Raw genomic sequence first — 19,739 nt, forward strand, 5'->3', positions numbered from 1 at the left:
CCATACAAACATGTTCTCAAAGTTTCAAGCAATTAATGTTGTAAAGGAACCGAGGTTGTTTATGTCTTACGGTTCTTAGGAAGAGTTGGGTCCCGGAGCCGAATCGATTAGATTGTACAACACCTACAAGTCGACTTAGTTTCCTCCTAATCACTTCTATTCATGGTCTAACAAGACTCGAGTTGGTTTATATCTTACAAGTTTCATTGAAAAGATAAGAGATGGTTGTAAATGCAAGGATTCATAAACTTAGCATTTCATCAAACATAACATGTGCATAGGTTGACATCACAACAAGCAAGCAAATTTGATTATGGAAACATATTAGATTAAGCATGATTCAATCCCCATATTGGTTTCTCCTATTTACTCATTAACCCTAGCTAAGTAACTACTCACTCATGATCAAGTTTAACGTGTTAATAAGGTTGTTAATCATACTAACAAAGCCAAACATGATGAACAAGTAAGAAAGATTAACAATAATTAAAACAAGGATTAAGAGAATTATACCTATGGAGATTCCAAAATAATAATAATGCAAAGAATAATAGAAGTACTTGATGATTGATGAAGTGTTGTCAATCCTCCAATAATAATCCAATAATCTTCAATTACCCAAAAGTAATAAACTTGAACAATAATTAAGGAGAGATTAATATGTGATTTGTCAAAAGATTAAAGATTAATCTATTCTAATCTACTCCTATTCTAATCTAAGAAGAATTTCTAATGTGGAAGCCCCCCTTTGATTATCATCAAAATGGGGTATTTATAGTAGTGCCTCATTAGGTTAACTAAGGCTAAACTAGTAATTAACAATTCTAAGTTCTAAGCAGGGAATCGCAAGTATTTCGGAGAGATGGGCATCTTTGCTGAAGATGCCATGGTCTGCTCGTCCAAGAGGTAAGACACTCGGATTGCTGCATGGAGGGACGAGCGGCTGAGGAGTCAGGACGCTAGGATTGCGGGCTCCTTGGACGAGTGTCTTAGCTCCTTGGACGCTCGGATGCCTCTTCAGAATGCTTCCCTTTGCATACTTCTTATTCTTGCAATGTTGGTTTTTAGTTCTTACCCTTCCTTCAATACCCGTTCAACCAAGATCGTCAATGTCCTTCCAAATAGGCTCAAGAGACGATAATTTTCCGCCTAATTGTCTCCTTTCTTACAAATCAAACACAAAGCAATAGGAAAGAAAAATAGTAAGCATTTGACGGGTAAAATTGCTATGAGACGCTATAATAATATGCAAAATAGGTTCAAGTAGGGGACTAAATGTGCGCAAATATGAGTCACATCAAATATCCCCAAACCAAACCTTTACTCGTCCCGAGTAAAGAGGTGACAAAAACTAGGATTCTTTTTCAGACTAACCTACTAATATAGCCGATGTGAGACAATTAGCGGGTCTCACTCCGTCCCTTCAACTCAGAACAAGACAACCATGAGGTAGGATGCCTTCTTGCAAGGCAAGGTGGGTCTTGCCAAAATGGCGACACATCCAAGCATTAAAGTACACAAAATCAAGTAATGGATGCATCTACAATAGAATAGCCACTTTCCTCATCTATGTGGCGGAAATTATCTACAAGGGAGGCAATTCAAGGGTACACACTCCTTCATAGATATGGTTTCTTCAAACTACTAAGCCTAGAAGGATACCAATAAATCACCTCCAAGTTGTGTCAAGCTAGGGTACTTTTATCCTCAATCGTTAAATGCTTTTGTCAAGAATAGACTCCCTATGATGTTAGAAACACTGGAGGATCGCGGAATTCCCCTTCTTGCCTAGACAAGAAGAAGGGTCGTCCCCTCTCTACCATGCACAAAAATGGATATGATGGATAAAGGGATCAATAGGATTTGAGTTTTATTTGGGAGTTTGCTTTTGTTGTTGTTTCCCCCCCAATTTCTTGTGGCATATAACATTTGAGAACAATTTCTTGCCATTTCTTTGATGTTTGGCATTTCAATACTTGACAATTTTCAACTTTTTGCATTTTCATTTGAACATTTTCAAAGTCACCCCAATTTGTAATGAGGGTGCCTTATGTTTGAAGCATAGGAGTTTTCATTTTTGTTACTCCTCTTTTTTTTTTGATGCAATTGCAAACTTGTTCAACTTTTATTTCATTTCTTGAACTCAAATTTTTGAACAATTTTTGTGCCCATTTCCCTTTGATGACAAAAATATGGTAGAACATGGATGAATGATGGTTGCATGGTTTCAAGGGTCACCTTGGAATAAACGGTAGCCAAGGATTTATCACACCACAACGTACTCTTGACTAGGCCTTAATCCATGGGTCAAAGGATACTAGCATGACACATACTATGGTGTTTTACAAGTATTCTAACAAGCAAAGTCTTAAGAAGAAAAAGTATCTACAAGGGCCTTATATACACTTCTCAAGTTTCTCAAATAGATGCTTTCACAAAATTTATCTAACATGCAACTATATGCCATGATGCAACTAACATATATACATCCTAATGCATATGCTTCTACCAACTAGTATGTCATATGAACTAAATAAAACTCCTAACAACACATAGATACACAAACCGCAACAACAAAATACACCACATCCTCCTTGACATGTAAGCCCATCCTCCTCATATGAATAATGAAAAAGAAATGGAAGGGAAATAGAGATTAGAGCGATCATACCAAGCGGTCTTCATTTTCTCTTACTAATACCTCAAATATAGTGTTGTATCTATGTGAGAAGAGAACAAAAACACAAGTATATATAAAATTCTACACTACTAAATTAAAGACCATGTTTTTGGTTTTTGAAATTTTCAAATTTTTATGGATTTTGTTTTTATCAAATTAAAACATATATTTTTATGATTTTTCAAAAATTTTCAATTTTTATGCATTTTTGGAATATAAATTCCCATCCCCCACTTTATTTTGGACATTGTCCTCAATGTACATGTAGAAGTAGGAATGAAAAAGAAAGTACATGTTTTTGGATTTTTAAAGTTTTATGAAAATTGAAGTACAAATGCAATGAGATGAATGAATGCGTGCTCTAACTAAATGCGATTCTATATGACATATATAACAAATGAATGCAATCTAAACTACACTAGATGATGCATGTTCTCTATTAAACTATGGTCACCTATGATCAAACCTCCCCAAACCGATTTAAACACTATTTCTAGTGTAGAAAAGGATAAGGTTGGTCATTAGTGATTATGCATGAACTCTAGTCTATATGCAATTATTTTACATGAATCATAAGGAATATAATATAATGCAAATTATACTATACGAACTAGCTAATGCAAATGCAATATGAAATATAATACAAATGCAGTTGAAGGCTAAACTAAATGTAACACACTATACAAAAGAGAGAGGGAGAGAAAAGTATCATACAAATGGAGGTGGTGAGGTAGGCATCTCTCACTCGTCATCATCATCTTGGTGGTAGCCATACCTACTAGAACTTCCTCCTTGGTCATACCCTCCTCCTTGACCAGAGTATCCTCCACCTTGACCATCAAAGTTCCCGGCTTGGTTCCCTTGATTAGGGAACAAAAGATGTGGTTGAGCCCAAGATGGTCGAGGGCCATTAGGGTCGATATACCTTTGTTGTGCCATTTGGTAGTACTGAGGATAAAGGGCCATGTAGTGATCGACCCGCCCTTCATGTACTCCGAGATCAACCTTCTTCATAAGTTTCATCAAGTCATGCATATCCGGAGCATCGGGGATTTGTGGTGTGAATGGTGTATGAGGAGTAGGGCATGGTGGGTTAGGCACATAGGATGGCGGGGCAATGGGCCTTACCGGTATCCCACGAGGTTGTGGAGGTTGGCGGGGTACTTCTTCTCTTTGAGGGGGGTTGGCGAGGATTTGGATGTCGAGAAGGTAGCTCGGCCTAGGCGAATACGGGCTCAACCTTGGGTCGGTACCGGGTATATTCCACCCCGAAAGAAGAATAGAGGAACACCCTGTTGTGAACCATTCTACACTCCCATTTTGAGTGTAGGCACACCACCGGTGGTGGTTGAAGACGACATCCTCATCAATCAAAGTACTACCCTCAAGAGGTGTATAAGTCCCATGGGTGTTGAACCCGGGACAAAGGTAGTTTGCCAAGATAGTAATTAGACCTCCCATCACGAAGGTCTTAAGTTGGGAGTTCCCTTGAGAGAAATCATAGAATCTCGTAAGCATCTCAAGGGAGGTATTGAAGTTGTACCTCCTTGTCCCCCGGACATTTAGATAGGACTCAATGAATGTCAAATCGAGGAGAATGCACCTATCTTGCTCATATCTCCCATTAATGGTGCCGGCTACGAAACGTTCGGTGTTGCGAATCACCGGGTGTTGGATAGCAAAGGTGTAGCATTGTTTTTGGTGAATGAAATCCCTCCCCGAAATAGCCTTCCATATTAGGTCCACATCAAAGCCGGAGGGTTTGTTGATGTTGTTTGTTGGTACAATAAGACCAAAAATTTGAGCAAATTGGTCAAGAAATAGGCTATGGCAAGGTTGCACAACCGGAACTCCATACCAACATTGTTCCTTGTGTTCGACACAATACGAAGGCTACTAAAAAATTCCAAGGTAAGGCTAACGTACGTCTCTTCATGGGCATGGAATAATTTCGCAATTCCCAAACCGTCAAAAAACATTTCAGTTTGGTACCTTATAACTAGGGTTTCTAACACCCTAGTGTCAATAAACTGAGTCGGTTCCTAATGCTTACCTAGCAACTTGACGAACTTAGTATGGTGGCCATCGGATGTGAAGAGTACCTCCGGAAAGTACTCAAGTTTCTCCACCCCTCCTCTTATCACGGGATGAAAGTTTCTTGGTACCATCATTTGTTGAGGGGATGAAGAAAATGAGCCCTTGCGTTTCTTGGTAGCGGCTTCAACAAGCTTCTTTGCTTTTCCCTTGAGGTTCATCATTTTCAATTTGGGACAGTTAGGGTTTGGTTGGTTTTTGTTGAGAAGGGAGTGTTTGAAGATGAAGATGAATGGATTTTGTTTAGATAAGATGAGGAAATGAGGGATGGTGGGGGTATTTTTATAGAAAAGAGGGGTGGGACGAGCGGCTGAGGGTCGGGTCTGGGCGGATAATCCGAGGAAAACGCAAAAATCCGAGCGTCTTCACGGACGGGACGAGCGTCTTCTTCAGGTGGTCCGAGCGTCGAAAGAAAAATCCTCTCGGATTTCGTTACAGGGGTCCTGCTTATTCTGGGAGGAACAAAAGACGAGCGTATTGTTTCTGGGACGAGCAGCTGAAACTGGACGAGCGTCTTCTTCAGAATCCGCTCGGATTCCAGTTCAGTCCCAAAATTTTCTTCAGGTATCCTACAGGACGAGCGTCCAACTTAGAATACGGGCGTCTTTATCTGGACGAGCGTCTTGGGCAACAATCCGCTCGGATTTCGTGTCAGAACTAAACGCCACCTGGATGGAAGCTGAGGACGAGCGTCCAGGACTTGGGACGAGCGTCTTCCGCTGCTTTTCAGACTTTTCTTTCTTTTCTTTTGCAAGATCGTACCCTTGCACCCTTTTGCTATTCCTCCTTATCTTTCTATGAAATTTTGCTCAATAACAATGTAAGAAAACTCTCTCTCACTACTCTCATGTAAGAAATTGTAAATAAAAATGCGAAAATGTACAATATTATACAAGGTAAAGGTCCTAGAAATATCTTACAAATGGTGGTTTGAGATAGGACTCCGCCAAACTAGTTCAATTTGTAGAAATTCTTGTCCATAGAGCTCAAGGCTCTTAATAGAAGATCAAAAGCTTGTGAACAAGCTCCAAATAAGCATAAGTGAGGCTTGCTTAACTTCAAGACGAAGCTTGGCCCAGGGAATTTGTCATTCATTCTTGTTTTCTTCTTCTTTTTGGCACTTGAATATTCACGATACTTCAAACTAATTAGCCCATGATTCTTGTTAGCGTAAGGTAGGAAGTATGGTTCATGGTTGTCCGGAGACTTCCACTCACTACCTTCTTCTTCGACTTTGGTGATGATGATAGCATTTGAATTTATCAATCCTTCAAGAGTAGAAGGACAATTCTTATAGCATTGATGACAGGGTACTTTTGGAGTTGATGTTGTGGGTGCCAAATTTCTACAAGTAGCTTCATGTGCAAGTTTCTTTTTGATCTTTTCCATCAAATATCCTTTGTATGATGCTTTGACCTTTTGAAGAAGGTCCACCATATCATCTCTAACAATCATTGGCTCCATGGTGGGTGCTAAGTAATCTTCATGGGCAATAGGGAAGGGACATTCATCTTCATGATAAGATATCTCAAATATCTCAAGGATAGGCTCCTCAAGCAAGGTGATATCACAAGTCCATTCTTCTCCCCTATTCCAAAGGTCCTTGTAAGACACGTATTCTTTGTATGCCTCTTTTATGCTCTTGTCATCATTACTATCTTCATATGAATCATAAATGGCCGCTTCATTCAATTCTTTCTCCAACATCTTAAAGATCACATCAAAAGACACACCCTCATACTCACAAAGGCTAAGAGTATTTGGCTTACTCAACCTCATATCTTCCTCATCAAATACCACACTTTCATACTCACAAGAGCTCAAGGAGGTTGACTCTTCCCACTTCTCATTTTCTATGTCAAAGGTTACTACTTCAAATTCACATTCATGATCAATGTCCAAAAAACGGTGGGGAGTGATTGCTTGGGATTCTTTCATTTAGGCAATTTGAATATCCAATTCCTCACCTTGGGTAACAATGCCTTGAAGAACAGTGTCCCTCTTTTGGCTCTTCTCTAGCATTTGTTTAAAGAAGTTTTGTTGATCTCCCATCATTTGGAGAATCACAATTTGAATGGGTTCATCATCTTGTTGTGGGCATGTGTGAAAGTGGTTGTATTGTGGCAACTGAAATTCATTATAAAGTGGGTATTATGTGTGTGGTTGTTGTGGATATTGTATGTGGTGATTTTGGTGGAAAATGGGGTAGTAGTAAGGATTTCCGTTGTATGAATAATAAGGTAGGTTTGTGTTGACTTGCTTCTCAAACTCCCCATACCCATAGTCATACTCAAAAGATCCACCACATACTCCATATGTCAAGTCTTGAGCCATCATAGCTAAGACAAGGAAACAACTACAAGCATGGAAACTACACAAAAATGGTAAGAACAATCCTTGAGGAACAAATTCCTCAAGGTGAAAGCAAAATCAAAATAGACAAACAAGTAAGAACTTAATCACATAGCACCGTCCCGGCAACGACGCCATTTTGATGAGACAAGAGTTGGTCATCACACATCCAATCAAACATATTTATAATACTCAACAAACAACTAGTTAGTGGTAAGTCGAGGTCGATCCATGGGACGGTGTGCTTTGGGTTCTAAGTCTATCTACCTCAATTTATGCTAGTGTCACAATTTGTTTGGGTTTGTAGTTGTGTCTAAACTAATGCAAGCAATAATGTGAATAGAAGCGCAAACAAGTATTAAAGAGTGCTAGAATGTCATGGGTTCACAAGGGATTCATGGGAGTTTACCATACAAACATGTTCTCAAAGTTGCAAGCAATTAATGTTGTAAAGGAACCGAGTTGGTTTATGTCTTACGGTTCTTAGGAAGAGTTGGGTCCCGGAGCCGAATCGATTAGATTGTACAACACCTACAAGTCGACTTAGTTTCCTCCTAATCACTTCTATGCATGGTCTAACAAGACTCGAGTTGGTTTATATCATACAAGTCTCATTGAAAAGATAAGAGATGGTTGTAAATGTAAGGATTCATAGGCTTAGCATTTCATCAAACATAACATGTGCATAGGTTGACATCACAACAAGCAAGCAAATTTAATTTTGGAAACATATTAGATTAAGCATGAATCAATCCCCATGTTGGTTTCCCTTAATTACCCATTAACCCTAGCTAAGTAACTACTCACTCATGATTAAGTTTAACATGTTAATAAGGTTGTCAATCATACTAACAAAGCCAAACATGATGAACAAGTAAGAAAGATTAACAATAATTAAAACAAGGATTAAGAGAATTATACCTATGGAGATTCCAAAATAATAATAATGCAAAGAATAATAGAAGTACTTGATGATTGATGAAGGGTTGTCAATCCGCCAATAATAACCCAATAATCTTCAATTAACCAAAAGTAATAAACTTGAACAATAATTAAGGAGAGATTAATATGTGATTTGTGGAAAGATTAAGGAGTAATCTATTCTAATCTGCTCCTAATCTAATCTAAGAAGAATTTATAATGTGGAAGCCCCCCTTTGATTATTATCAAAATGGGGTATTTATAGTAGTATCTCATTAGGTTAACTAGGGCTAAACTAGTAATTAACAATTCTAAGTTCTAAGCAGGAAATCGCAAGTATTTCGGAGAGATGGACATCTTTTCTGTAGACGCCATGGTTCGCTCGTCCAAGAGGTAAGACGCTCAGATTGTTGCATGGAGGGACGAGCGGCTGAGGAGTCAGAACGCTCGGATTGCGGGCTCCTTGGACGAGCGTGTTAGCTCCTTGGATGCTCGGATTCCTCTTCAGAATGCTTCCCTTCGCATACTTCTTATTTTTGCAATGTTGGTTTTTAGTTCTTGCCTTCCTTCAATACCCGTTCAACTAAGATCGTCAATGTCCTTCCAAATAGGCTCAAGAGACGGGAATTTTCCGCGTAATTGTCTCCTTTCCTACAAATCAAACACAAAGCTATAGGAAAGCAAAATAGGAAGCATTTGACGGGTAAAATAGGTATGAGACGCTATAATAATATGCAAAATAGGTTCAAGTAGGGGACTAAATGTGCGCAAATATGAGTCACATCAAATTTCCTCAACTTTTCTTAGGGTCTTTATAGTCATTTAAGCCCTTAGTAACCCTAATCCTTGTACCTAATCTTTAGTATAAATACCCCTTTGTACTACCTAGATTAGAATCACCTCTTAATCACTTCTTAACCATATCTTAATCAAGTTGTAATTATTTAAAATTAGTCTTAGTGTAGTTGTAATACATTTCTCAATATTAATCACATCTTAATCTTTCCTTAATTTCTCTATTGTTCTTCCTTTATTTTGGGTAATTAGAAGATTATTTGGGTTTATTTGGAGGATTGACAACCTTCCATAATGTAGATACCCAGTATCTGCACCTCCCAAAAACTACCCGATGATGATCGGACTATAACGTGTTTTTCATATGCGTGTGTGGATTGCCAATACATGAGACGGTTTAATGCACTACTCGGATATGAAAAATGATTTCATAAATGGTTTTCTAACTTCATTTGCATTAAAGTAACACTATTAAGAGTTAAAATCGTGTTCGGACACAAAACCGACTCAGAAACCCGCAACTCGAGTCAACTTGAGTCAACCCGAGTCAACCCAAATCTCGAATGTCAAATATAACGCCAAGAATGTCTTCATCATGCCATTTTCATTAAAATGACCCTAATTAGAGTCAAAACCGACACCGAGCCAAAAATCGACTCGAAATTCAAATCCCGACTCACACGGGTCAAACCCGACTCAAGAACACAAAATACCTACCCCAAAAAACACCCAAGATCAAGCTTACACGGCTAAGAAACCGTCAAAGACCACAAATCACAACCAACAAAACATTGGTTAGAACAAATGCAAAATCCAAATTTATGAAAGCGACAGTACACCCCTTTCAGTCACCAGGTAGCTTGCGCCTCTTTTGGCATGCCCTTGGCCAGCAAGCAAACTTAACCGACTTGCAACCACCCTCATTTCTCTATAAATACCCACTATCACACCCCATAATCTTTACGCGAGAGTCCGCCCCCTCCTTCTCCCTTAAAATTCTAGACCCGACTTCCTAATTCACAACATCGACACGTGTTTACGACCTACAGATCGTAAACACAAGCCTTACACAATTTGTTTGGTACCGTCATCGTGCATTCGACCGACCCATTTGACCAACTCAATTCATCAATCAACATGTTTTAATTAACATATTTTAAACATATTTTCAAAACAAAATCCTTTTTTAAGTCACTCTTTCAAACTTCTTTGATCGCGAGTAGTCACAACGAGGAAACCGTCTCTAAAGTCGTCTACCACGCAAACATCAATACACGTAAGTTTGAGGGTGTAAATATCTCATTTATTTCATGTCTTTACTATTTTCATAACTTTATAAACATAAACAATGCATAACCTGATTCAAATATAGGTTAGATGAGCCAAAACCGAGTTTTGGCCCGAGACAGAAGCCCTTTGCTATGCAAAGAGTCTCGCGCTTCTTGTGGGTTATCGGGTCAGACTCATCCGTGTTTTTTCTCGTCTTTCCTCTTTATTTCTTTCTTATTTGCAATGGGTTTTTACCATTTCAAATGCCTCAAATCATTTTTATGCCAAACTTTTTAGCCATAAATTATAATAACCCTTGGTTCCATATACCGTGACGGTTTATTCTGTAACTCGATTATATTATTGGTTAATTAAAAATTAAAGGGTATTTTAACCCCCTTTTTATTTTATTTGCCATTTTTCTCATTTACTTACATTTGTAAACATATTAGTCATAATTCATAATCATCCTTGGTTCTTTATACCATGTCGGTTTAATCCGAGTACGATGACAAACTTGACTTATTACAAATAATTGAACTTAACATAATTAGTTCAAATCAAACATTTTTCTTTTACACATTTTACTATGTTTTTCAAACTTGCAAATCCGACAACGAATATTACTTACATAATAGTAATTATTCTGAGTCATGCAAATCATACTTGCAAATCATTTAAACACAAATATGGTTTTAAACAACCATTTTAACAACCAGGAGGCACCTCTTGGCTAGCCCTATGGCTCGCGCCCCAAGAGCCTGCCTATTTCCATCTTTCAAAACATGGGCAAAGCCCCTTCCCTCGCCAATAGGTTTGCGCCCCAATAGGGCTGCCTGGCACTGTTCTGTCCCATTTTTAGCACTTCTCTAGGACGATCCCGACTACGGTTAACTCGTATACATGACGGATCAGATTGACAAGTTTACGTCTTTTTACACTTGGTCATTCGACACCCTTTTTCAAATAAATCGATCGTGTTAAGCATCATGACCCGAATTTGGTAAATGGATGTTTAATTTCCGCTTTCACATGAAAATCAATCTAAATCCAACTTTGACACCAATTTCTTGTTACATGCATAAACAACCGACTTAGGAAATATTCACATGTTAGGTTAAGGCTTTTGGATGCGCATTCATGCATTTAAAACGTTTTATCAACTTTTGCACTTAAACAACCACGATCGATCAGTAGAGGCCGCTAACGCGGGCGGGATTGGGTGTCCGATTAAAGGGCTTCCCAATACGTACCCTCACTCCTTACTCAGAACCTTTGGATAGTGGATGGCCTTATCCAGGGCGTACGAGAGTCATTTTAGGCATAGAATGTTAAAAGGGGGACGAGTCCTTATATTTAGTACCTATGTCAAACACCGCTTTTTGGCTTGGTTGACCTTGGTATAAAGTTGATTTCGAACGGGTTCCAGGCACCCAAATATGCTTGGTGGCGACTCCGAAAATCTCTGTATCGTTTCGAGACCTTTGCATAGACGAAACCGACCGATCTAAAGCGATTCGGTCGAAAACATTTTTACGTCACCGAGCGTGGCTTTCAAAAGATCGCTGCATGTCCACAGATTAGCTTGGCGTGTAGGTGGCCCGTGACCATGGGCTGGTAGATGGCTCTCGCCCGTAGACCGGTTTGTGGCCCATGTCCACAGATTGGCGACTCCGCTGAGAAAACTAGGACACTTGTGTCTTTGTGATCCTTAGAGGTGAAACTCGAACGAGGTCGTGGTTAAAGTGCATTAATTGATATTACGGTCATAAGTCGGGTTCCTTGTCCGGGCCCACAACCTAATCTTTATCGACCAATTGGCTCATCTCGTCGGCGTGAGTTTTCTCATCCTCATATTTCGAATCCCGATTGAGTCAAGCATGCCATTGACGTTACACATTTCTGTTTCGTCAAAGAGCTTTCATCACCTTCGAGCACGAGGCTAGGGCAACCTCTTTACACATTTTGTTTGGATTGGTATCCCTGTAGAAAATCGGGGTTTGATTGCTTGGTGTGTAACCCACCCTTTTAAGCCAAAACCAGTGTCAGCGTGATGCATAATATAACGAAACTGCGAGTGCTTATCTGTTATGTGATCATAAGTCCTTCCATGTCATTTCAAACTTTTAAAACACCCTTTTTGCGCCGTTATAATGGTCGTTCCAAACCTCGGTCTTTCGCCGACCTTTGCATTCCAAAACAAACACGCCTTTCTAGGCCGTCGTAATGACGACTTTCAAAACCGGTTTTCTACAACCGTTTCAAAAACACATTTCGCGCCGTTATAATGGCCGTTTCAAACCTCGGTATTTCACCGACCATTGCACACCTTTTTAGGCCGTCGTAATGATAATTCTCAAACTCGGTCTTTCACAATCGTTTCAAAAAACACACCTTTTTATGCCGTCGTAATGACGATTTCAAAACCCCGTTTTACAACCGTTAAAAAACACCTTTTTATGCCGTTATAATGGCTATTTCAAAACCCGGTTTTTTATAACCAATCAATCACATTCTTATGCCGTCGTAATGACGATTTCAAAACTCGGTTTTCACAAACCATTTCAAAATACCCTTTTACGTCGTCATAATGGCCATTTCAAACCTCGGTCCCTCGCTGACTGTTGCATTCTCAAAGAGCCCTTTTATGCCGTTGTAATGACGAATTCAACCCTCGAATTTTCAAAATTCGAAATCAATTTTCTAACAAAAACGTTTTTTCAAACAGTCGTAATGATGGTTTCAACCCGTGCAACTTTCCAAATTTCAAATCTCGTTTTCGAAATCAAATTTAGCTTTTCTAAGCCATCGTAATGACAATTTCAATTCTCACAATTTTCGATTTGTATACCGTCTTTCAAAGGTTAAAACGGTTTTCTAACCCGTCGTAATGACGAATTCAATCCTCATAATTTCCAATTTCAAATCTTTGAAAACAAATTTTACCATTTTCAAATTTCACTCCAATTTCAAATCACTGAAAACAAATATAACCGTTTTCAGATTTTAAATCCAATTTCAAATCTTTGAAAACAAATTTAACCGTTTTCAGATTTCAAATTCAAAATCAAATATTTGAAAACAAATGTAGCCGTTTTTAAATTTCAAATCCAGTTTCAAATCATTTGAAAACAAATTTAACAGTTTTCAAATTTCAATTCAAAATCAAATCTTTGAAAACCAATTTAACCATTTTAAAATTTCAATTCAAAATCAAATCTTTGAAAACAAATTTAACCGTTTTCAAATTTTCAACCCAATTTGAAGTTCTTTGAAAACGAATTTAACCGTTTTCATGGCCATTGTGATGACGATTCTGAATTCTTCAATTCTCGATTTTCAAATCCATGATTCGGAATTTCAAAAACCGTCTTCGGAAACAACACATTTTTTTCAGAGCCACCGCAATTTCAAATCAAATCTTCTTTTGAAAATAAACCTAAGACAACACTTTCAACTGGCCGACCTTCTAAAGATCCTTACTCTTCGGAAGCTGTCCATAAAACGACAAATGAATCTTTTTAAAAATTTCTATTTTCGAAAACTTCAGTCCATTATCCTCATTCAGCCTCGAATCGATTTCAAGTAAAGTCGTCTCGATAATGTTGAGTCTCTGCCAAAGTTAGTACCTAGCTTCTGGTCTAGTTCGTATCGCCTAATTGTCGAGACATCTCCAATGGCGTCAGGAGAGTCAAAACCTCTCGGGTATTAAACCCGTCTTTCCCCTACATTACGGGTCAAAGGTCAAGTATGTGTACGTGTCTTGTCTAACGGCGTCACGCCATCAACAAACCTCCAAATCTCTTCAGAAATCGTCTGTCTAGGCATCACTATGCCAAAGTTGACACTCGAGTCTAAGTTCAATGTCATGCACCAAGAGTTCAAACACAAGAGGTCATTCACGATCTTTAATGAACTCATAACCTAGTCACACTGTCGCGTCTTCACGACAAAACTACCTTTTGTACATAGGTGTCGTACTTGCCTTTGTTTGTGCAACCCCTTGCCAAGACCAGTTATAAAGCCTATCGTTATGTCAAATAGGAATCCCTTAGGTGCCATCAATCGCCAACCAGGAACTCAAGAAGTTGATCAACCTTCACCCGCCATGACTTCTGCTAAAACAAACAACATGGTCCTTCGACTCCTAGCTACCGTGGAAAACTTGAGCACTCGTCTCTCCCAAGTTGAGGACAAAATGATAACTGGGAATTTTCTCTCTTCTGACATTGAGCAAAGGGTTACGCTCCTTGAAAGCCAACTACTTGCCAACGACAAAACCAACCCTAGTTGGAAGGCTACCAAAACCACTGAAGCTAACTCCTTAAGTGCTCTACCAACCAAAACCAGACGACCTCATAGGTCCTTCCCTCATCTGGGTATGCCTTATGCCACAGCCTTGGAAAGGCTAATCACCAAAGGAAAGCTCAAACCGATTGGTCCAACTCCAGACCCTCTACAAAACAAGTGAGGACGTAGATGGGACGGAAAACAGTTTTGTCAATATCACCAAGGTCGCGGAGATGACACTGAAATGTGTCTCCCCCTAAAAGGTGTCACCAATGATATCATTTAAAAGGGCGAATTACCACACCATCCCTCAAAAAACAAGAAAAACAACCCTCCAGAAAACCCTACTGGACACAGTCAGGAATCTTCCCTAGACTGCTCTCATCTCATCTCTCCTAACGATGAGAAAATTCATGCAATTGATGAGGATGGCATTCAAAGCGTTATAATGATGCTCTTTGTCTCCATCAATAGCATATTCTCAAAGCTGCAAGTTGCTATTGGTGACTTGAACACTCGAGTAGCTAATTAGGAGAAAAGGGTCGGTACTACCGAAAATGAACCTGACCATCACGAAGAAAACCAACCCTTGGTTCACCAACCAACAACTGTTGAACATGAGGAATCATCTAATGGTTCGGACACCCATGAACCCACCAATAAAGAACATGAAATTGCCTCACCAAAATACCCTTCAAAATACCAAGGAACATCCCTAAAACTTCCCATTAACAACGACCAAATCCTGTTTCCGCGCAGGATTGACAAAAACAAAAACAAAACTCATAAAAACATCCCCAAAAACTCCAATGTGGGAATCATGGGAAAACATCAAAGGGAATTCACAGATCTGGGAATAACATATGGCACCGCTCTGGAGATACTTGCTTCAAAAGGAATGCTCCAACCCATTTGTCCGACTTCGGACAAACCCTGTAATACCCCGTATTTTATATAATCGATTAAAAGGATATTATTATATATTAGTATTATACATTTTATATTGGTTGCATCGTAATATCGTGAATGTTATTAAGTCGGGTTTATATCGTATATGTTGAGTTGGGCTACATCACATTTTGTCTTTGGGGTCAAGAATTACCCATCTACATTTACCCAACGACCATACCCGTTTAACCCATTTGCCTTACCTGGAACATGTAACCACCATTTACCCTAAACCTAATCTAAGAGCCGCTCTCCCTCTCCCCTCTTTTCATTTTATCATTCATAAAACTATTTTTAAACCTAGAGAAAGGGAGAGGAAGAAGAATTGTCGAGCCTTTCATTTGATTGAAGATTTCTCATCGATTCCAACCTAATTCGATTTCCCTGTTTGTAAGTCGATTTCATTCCATTGTTTATACTGTTTTAAATTGTTCGTCTTCAAAAAGTTTGAAAAGAGAGTCCTGTTTATTTGATGTCTAGTTTATGCATATAAAATCTCGTAGTCAAATTCTTTATGGTTTGTCCTAGGTGATTTATTTATGAACATGTCGCTGAAAAGTCCGTAAATCTGATTTGGTTGTGGAAAATGATTTAAAACCCTAATTTTTATGTCGATTCAGTTATGAGGCTTCTTCATACATCATCTTTGTATAGTCTAGATGATAATAGGATTTGGAATTACTGCAAAATAATGTTTTAAACTCGTTTTATGAATCAATACTTTTTATGCGACGGTTTCTGTCAGTTTTTGGAAATCAGTCTGAAAACTTTTGATAAGTTTGGAATTTGAGAAAAACACGTTAGATATAATTTGTAGCTAAGACTCATGGGGTTCCAATCCAATTGGCCTTGTATAAATTTGATTTTTCTGGAATTAGTTATGTATTTTATTCCGAGTCTGTCATGTGCTGGAAAATCAGGAAAAATCGTGTTTATTCTTTAAGTTGATATTCCTATTAAGTTATGATGAGTCTAGGTTATGTGCATGATTATTTGATTGAGTAGGTGGTAATTATACATAATTATGTTATGTAGGTGATGGATATGTGAAGGATCATAATTGATTGCTTGTGTGCTTGGATTGCGAAAAGGTAGGGAAATACACTTGACTTATTACCGTTGTTGTTGAATTGTGTTGACTTGTTTGTGTTTCATATGACCAAACTGTGAACGTTGACGTGATTCGTGGTTGTTGATTCATGTTATGATTCATATCCTGGAATGTGCTTGATCAATTGATCGTATTGAGTATATTATCACAACATTCGATAAACTGGCATGATTCTATGATTTACCAGTTCAATGATATACATATTGTGTTGCATTAATTTCTTAAGCATTCATATGCATTGGAGATGGAGGATGTTGTGGTGATGTGGTGTGGTGATGATGATGTTCTGATAAGGCCCAGGCGGGTTGTGCAGGACTTGCTCGGTGTCCTCAACAAGAGTCATGGCGGATCGGCTACGGTCGATATATAGTCTACCGGGGATCGGTATGGCATTTGGTTGTACGGGTTATGAGATATGTGTTGAGATGGAGATGGAGGTGACGGAGGAGCATGCATATCATATTTTGTTGTTTTATTGTATTCCCTACTCAACCTCGTGGTTGACCCTGTGTATTCGTGAACACCTGTGATGACCCAAATATTGGCGAGCAGACTTGACAGGTTTATGAGATAGGATGGGAGCTTGATGGGCGTGAGACACGCATCGAAGACTTAGTAGCTAGATCATCATTTAGAAGACTTTCACTTTTATTTATGTTAGTTCTTTGTAATTTGATGTAAATGAGGTTTTGTAAAAAAGTTAACTTAAAGAAATTATGTAATTTGCCTTGGAGTTTAATTTGTTATTCACTACCTCGGGAAACCAAGATGGTAACAGTCCGGTTTATTAGGGAATGTCTTGCTAGAGGCTCCTTTATAAATCGGGGTGTTACAAAGTGGTATCAGAGCGAACGATCCTCAGGCCTAAACCAATGAACCCAATGAACGTAGGATGTGTCTAAATAAAATGAACCCCTGGGAATAAACTGTTAGGAGCTCACAGTGCGGTTAAGAAGGCGCCCTTAATGCGTGCTCTTTTGCCCTCTCAGTTTTGAACCAGGTAACCCGAGAGAAATTGAGTGAGTGGGGTAGTTAGAAGGAAAACCTTGGATATAATCGAGTGGGTGTACACCTTAAGACCTATATATTCTAACCACTCTGCAGGACAACGTTACGGTAAGTATTTTGTATGAATGATGACGTGATCATATGATGTTGTGGAGATGAGAAATAAATTTTCGTGTTCAGGTTGATAATCAATGAAGTGTTGGATTGTGGTAATCGTGAGCGTAGAAATAATTGCGAATTGATGATATTTATCTAGATGGATGTTGAATGACGTGTTGATAGTGCTATTATGTCTAATGATATGCGGTTATGTGATCCCGAAGCCATGCTAGTATAGTATTGTGATAGTAATTAGAAACACTATTGAATTGCATGTTTCTAGTCATAGCAATCGTGATTTAGATGTAAGGAGTAGATCGAGATGCGAAGGGATTCTATGGGATGATGTTTTCGTAAGTACAAAGTGTGAGATTTAAGTTGGGATGGGTTAGTATACATAGTATGTTCATAAGAGCTTGTAACATAGTAAAGAATGACCTAGTGCTAAAACTCGTTTTGTTTGATTTTACTCTTTAATTGACCTTACTGCCATTTCTTTTCTGTTTATTACCTATGGATAATATTTTATGGGAGATAGCCTCGGGAGTTAGTGTTCATTTGGCGTTGGTTTCATGCTTATAGGATATACGGATTAGGAGTAATAAATATTTTAGTGGGCTGTGGTCAGGAAGTTCCTGTGCAGTGATGTTTTGACCAACGATTTTGTAAAAATCCTCATTTAAATTGTATTAATAATTTTTGCATAATTCCAACTCCATCGATCAGAAGATCCGCATATGTTTTCAAATTGATAAGCCATGAAAATCCTTGATGTTTCTATATTAAATGGTAAGTTTTGCAAACTGACCCAAGTTTCAGACCAATTGCTGTCACATACTTGTTTGGACCAACTGAGTTGTAAAATCCTTTAAAAATTGAATTCTTGAGCTTTGGACCTCATTCTTTTTCTCACGAATTATTAACTCTCTGTATGTTATAAAAAGTAATATAACTCAAGTTTTCGTTGAACGGTTATTTATTCGTGATTTTTGGAAGTTACAACGTGAATCATAACTTTTAAAATGTGAATTCTATGTTGAGTTTTCAAACAGTTGTTCGATTATTTCATGAGCCTTATTAATGTGAAATTATAGTGTCCTTATATGATGATAGTAGCACACATATTCATTGGTTATGTATCTTAACAAGTGATAAAAAAATTAAAGTTTAGTTTATAACATTGTTGGCATGATAGTATGTGTGAAATTGAATAGCTTAATCTGATCCTGAATCAAGGGTGAAATATTTTATACGAGTCCAGTTGTTGCATATTTTATATATGTTTGGCATGTTGTAATATCTCTGGTGTGTTCATCATATTTGTATAGTGGTCGGATATATATAAATATAAAACTATATTGTCATATCTTGGTAATGTTGGTGGCGTTAAATGTTAACTTGATTGTTCTAATATACTCGCGTGAATATTTATAATAATTATGTTTAAATGTTTACACATGGATGGTAGTAATGAGTATGTCTAAATGTTCACACATGTAGGATGTCATCTGAGTTCTCATGTCTTTTATGTGAGTCTGTGTGCCTATAGTTATACTTATTACTTTCATTGCATTAATTTATTTCATTGAACCTCAAACTTATGATATGATAATAAAATAGTGTTGTTGTTCCTTATTGGATATGTTCATAGTTGTATTGTCATGAAATGCTAAGGTGATTGTTGCAATTGTCACGATATTTGAAATATAGTTGATATAGTTACGATATAGCTACGGTATTTGAAATATATTCTCGAACCGTCGAATTATAATGAGATAACCCTTTGATGATTCACATGTCATGCGTATGTTTAAATGATAGTCGTTACAGTTACGTTTAATTGAGCCGCGAGTTGCCTATTTGTTCAAACCGTGCAAACCAGAGAGCTTGTTCACCTTGCTAATCTTTTGTCATAGATAATGTTTTACAAGTTATATGATGGTATATGTACATGTTTAAGTTGTTTATGCGATATCTTTTATTTATTTTTTTGCTGAAAATGAATTATACTGAGTTGATGGATACAATTGAATGGTATGGTTGCTAAAATGTTAAACATATGTGTGATATGGAAGTAATTTTGTTGTTATTGTGAATCATATAACTATTAATACTCAATTGTAATTTCAGTTGTTTGACTTCTACATTATTAAGTTAATTACTCATGACGCA

The sequence above is a fragment of the Silene latifolia genome, chromosome 10 (genome assembly GCF_048544455.1).
Source record: "Silene latifolia isolate original U9 population chromosome 10, ASM4854445v1, whole genome shotgun sequence".
NCBI lineage: Eukaryota > Viridiplantae > Streptophyta > Magnoliopsida > Caryophyllales > Caryophyllaceae > Silene > Silene latifolia.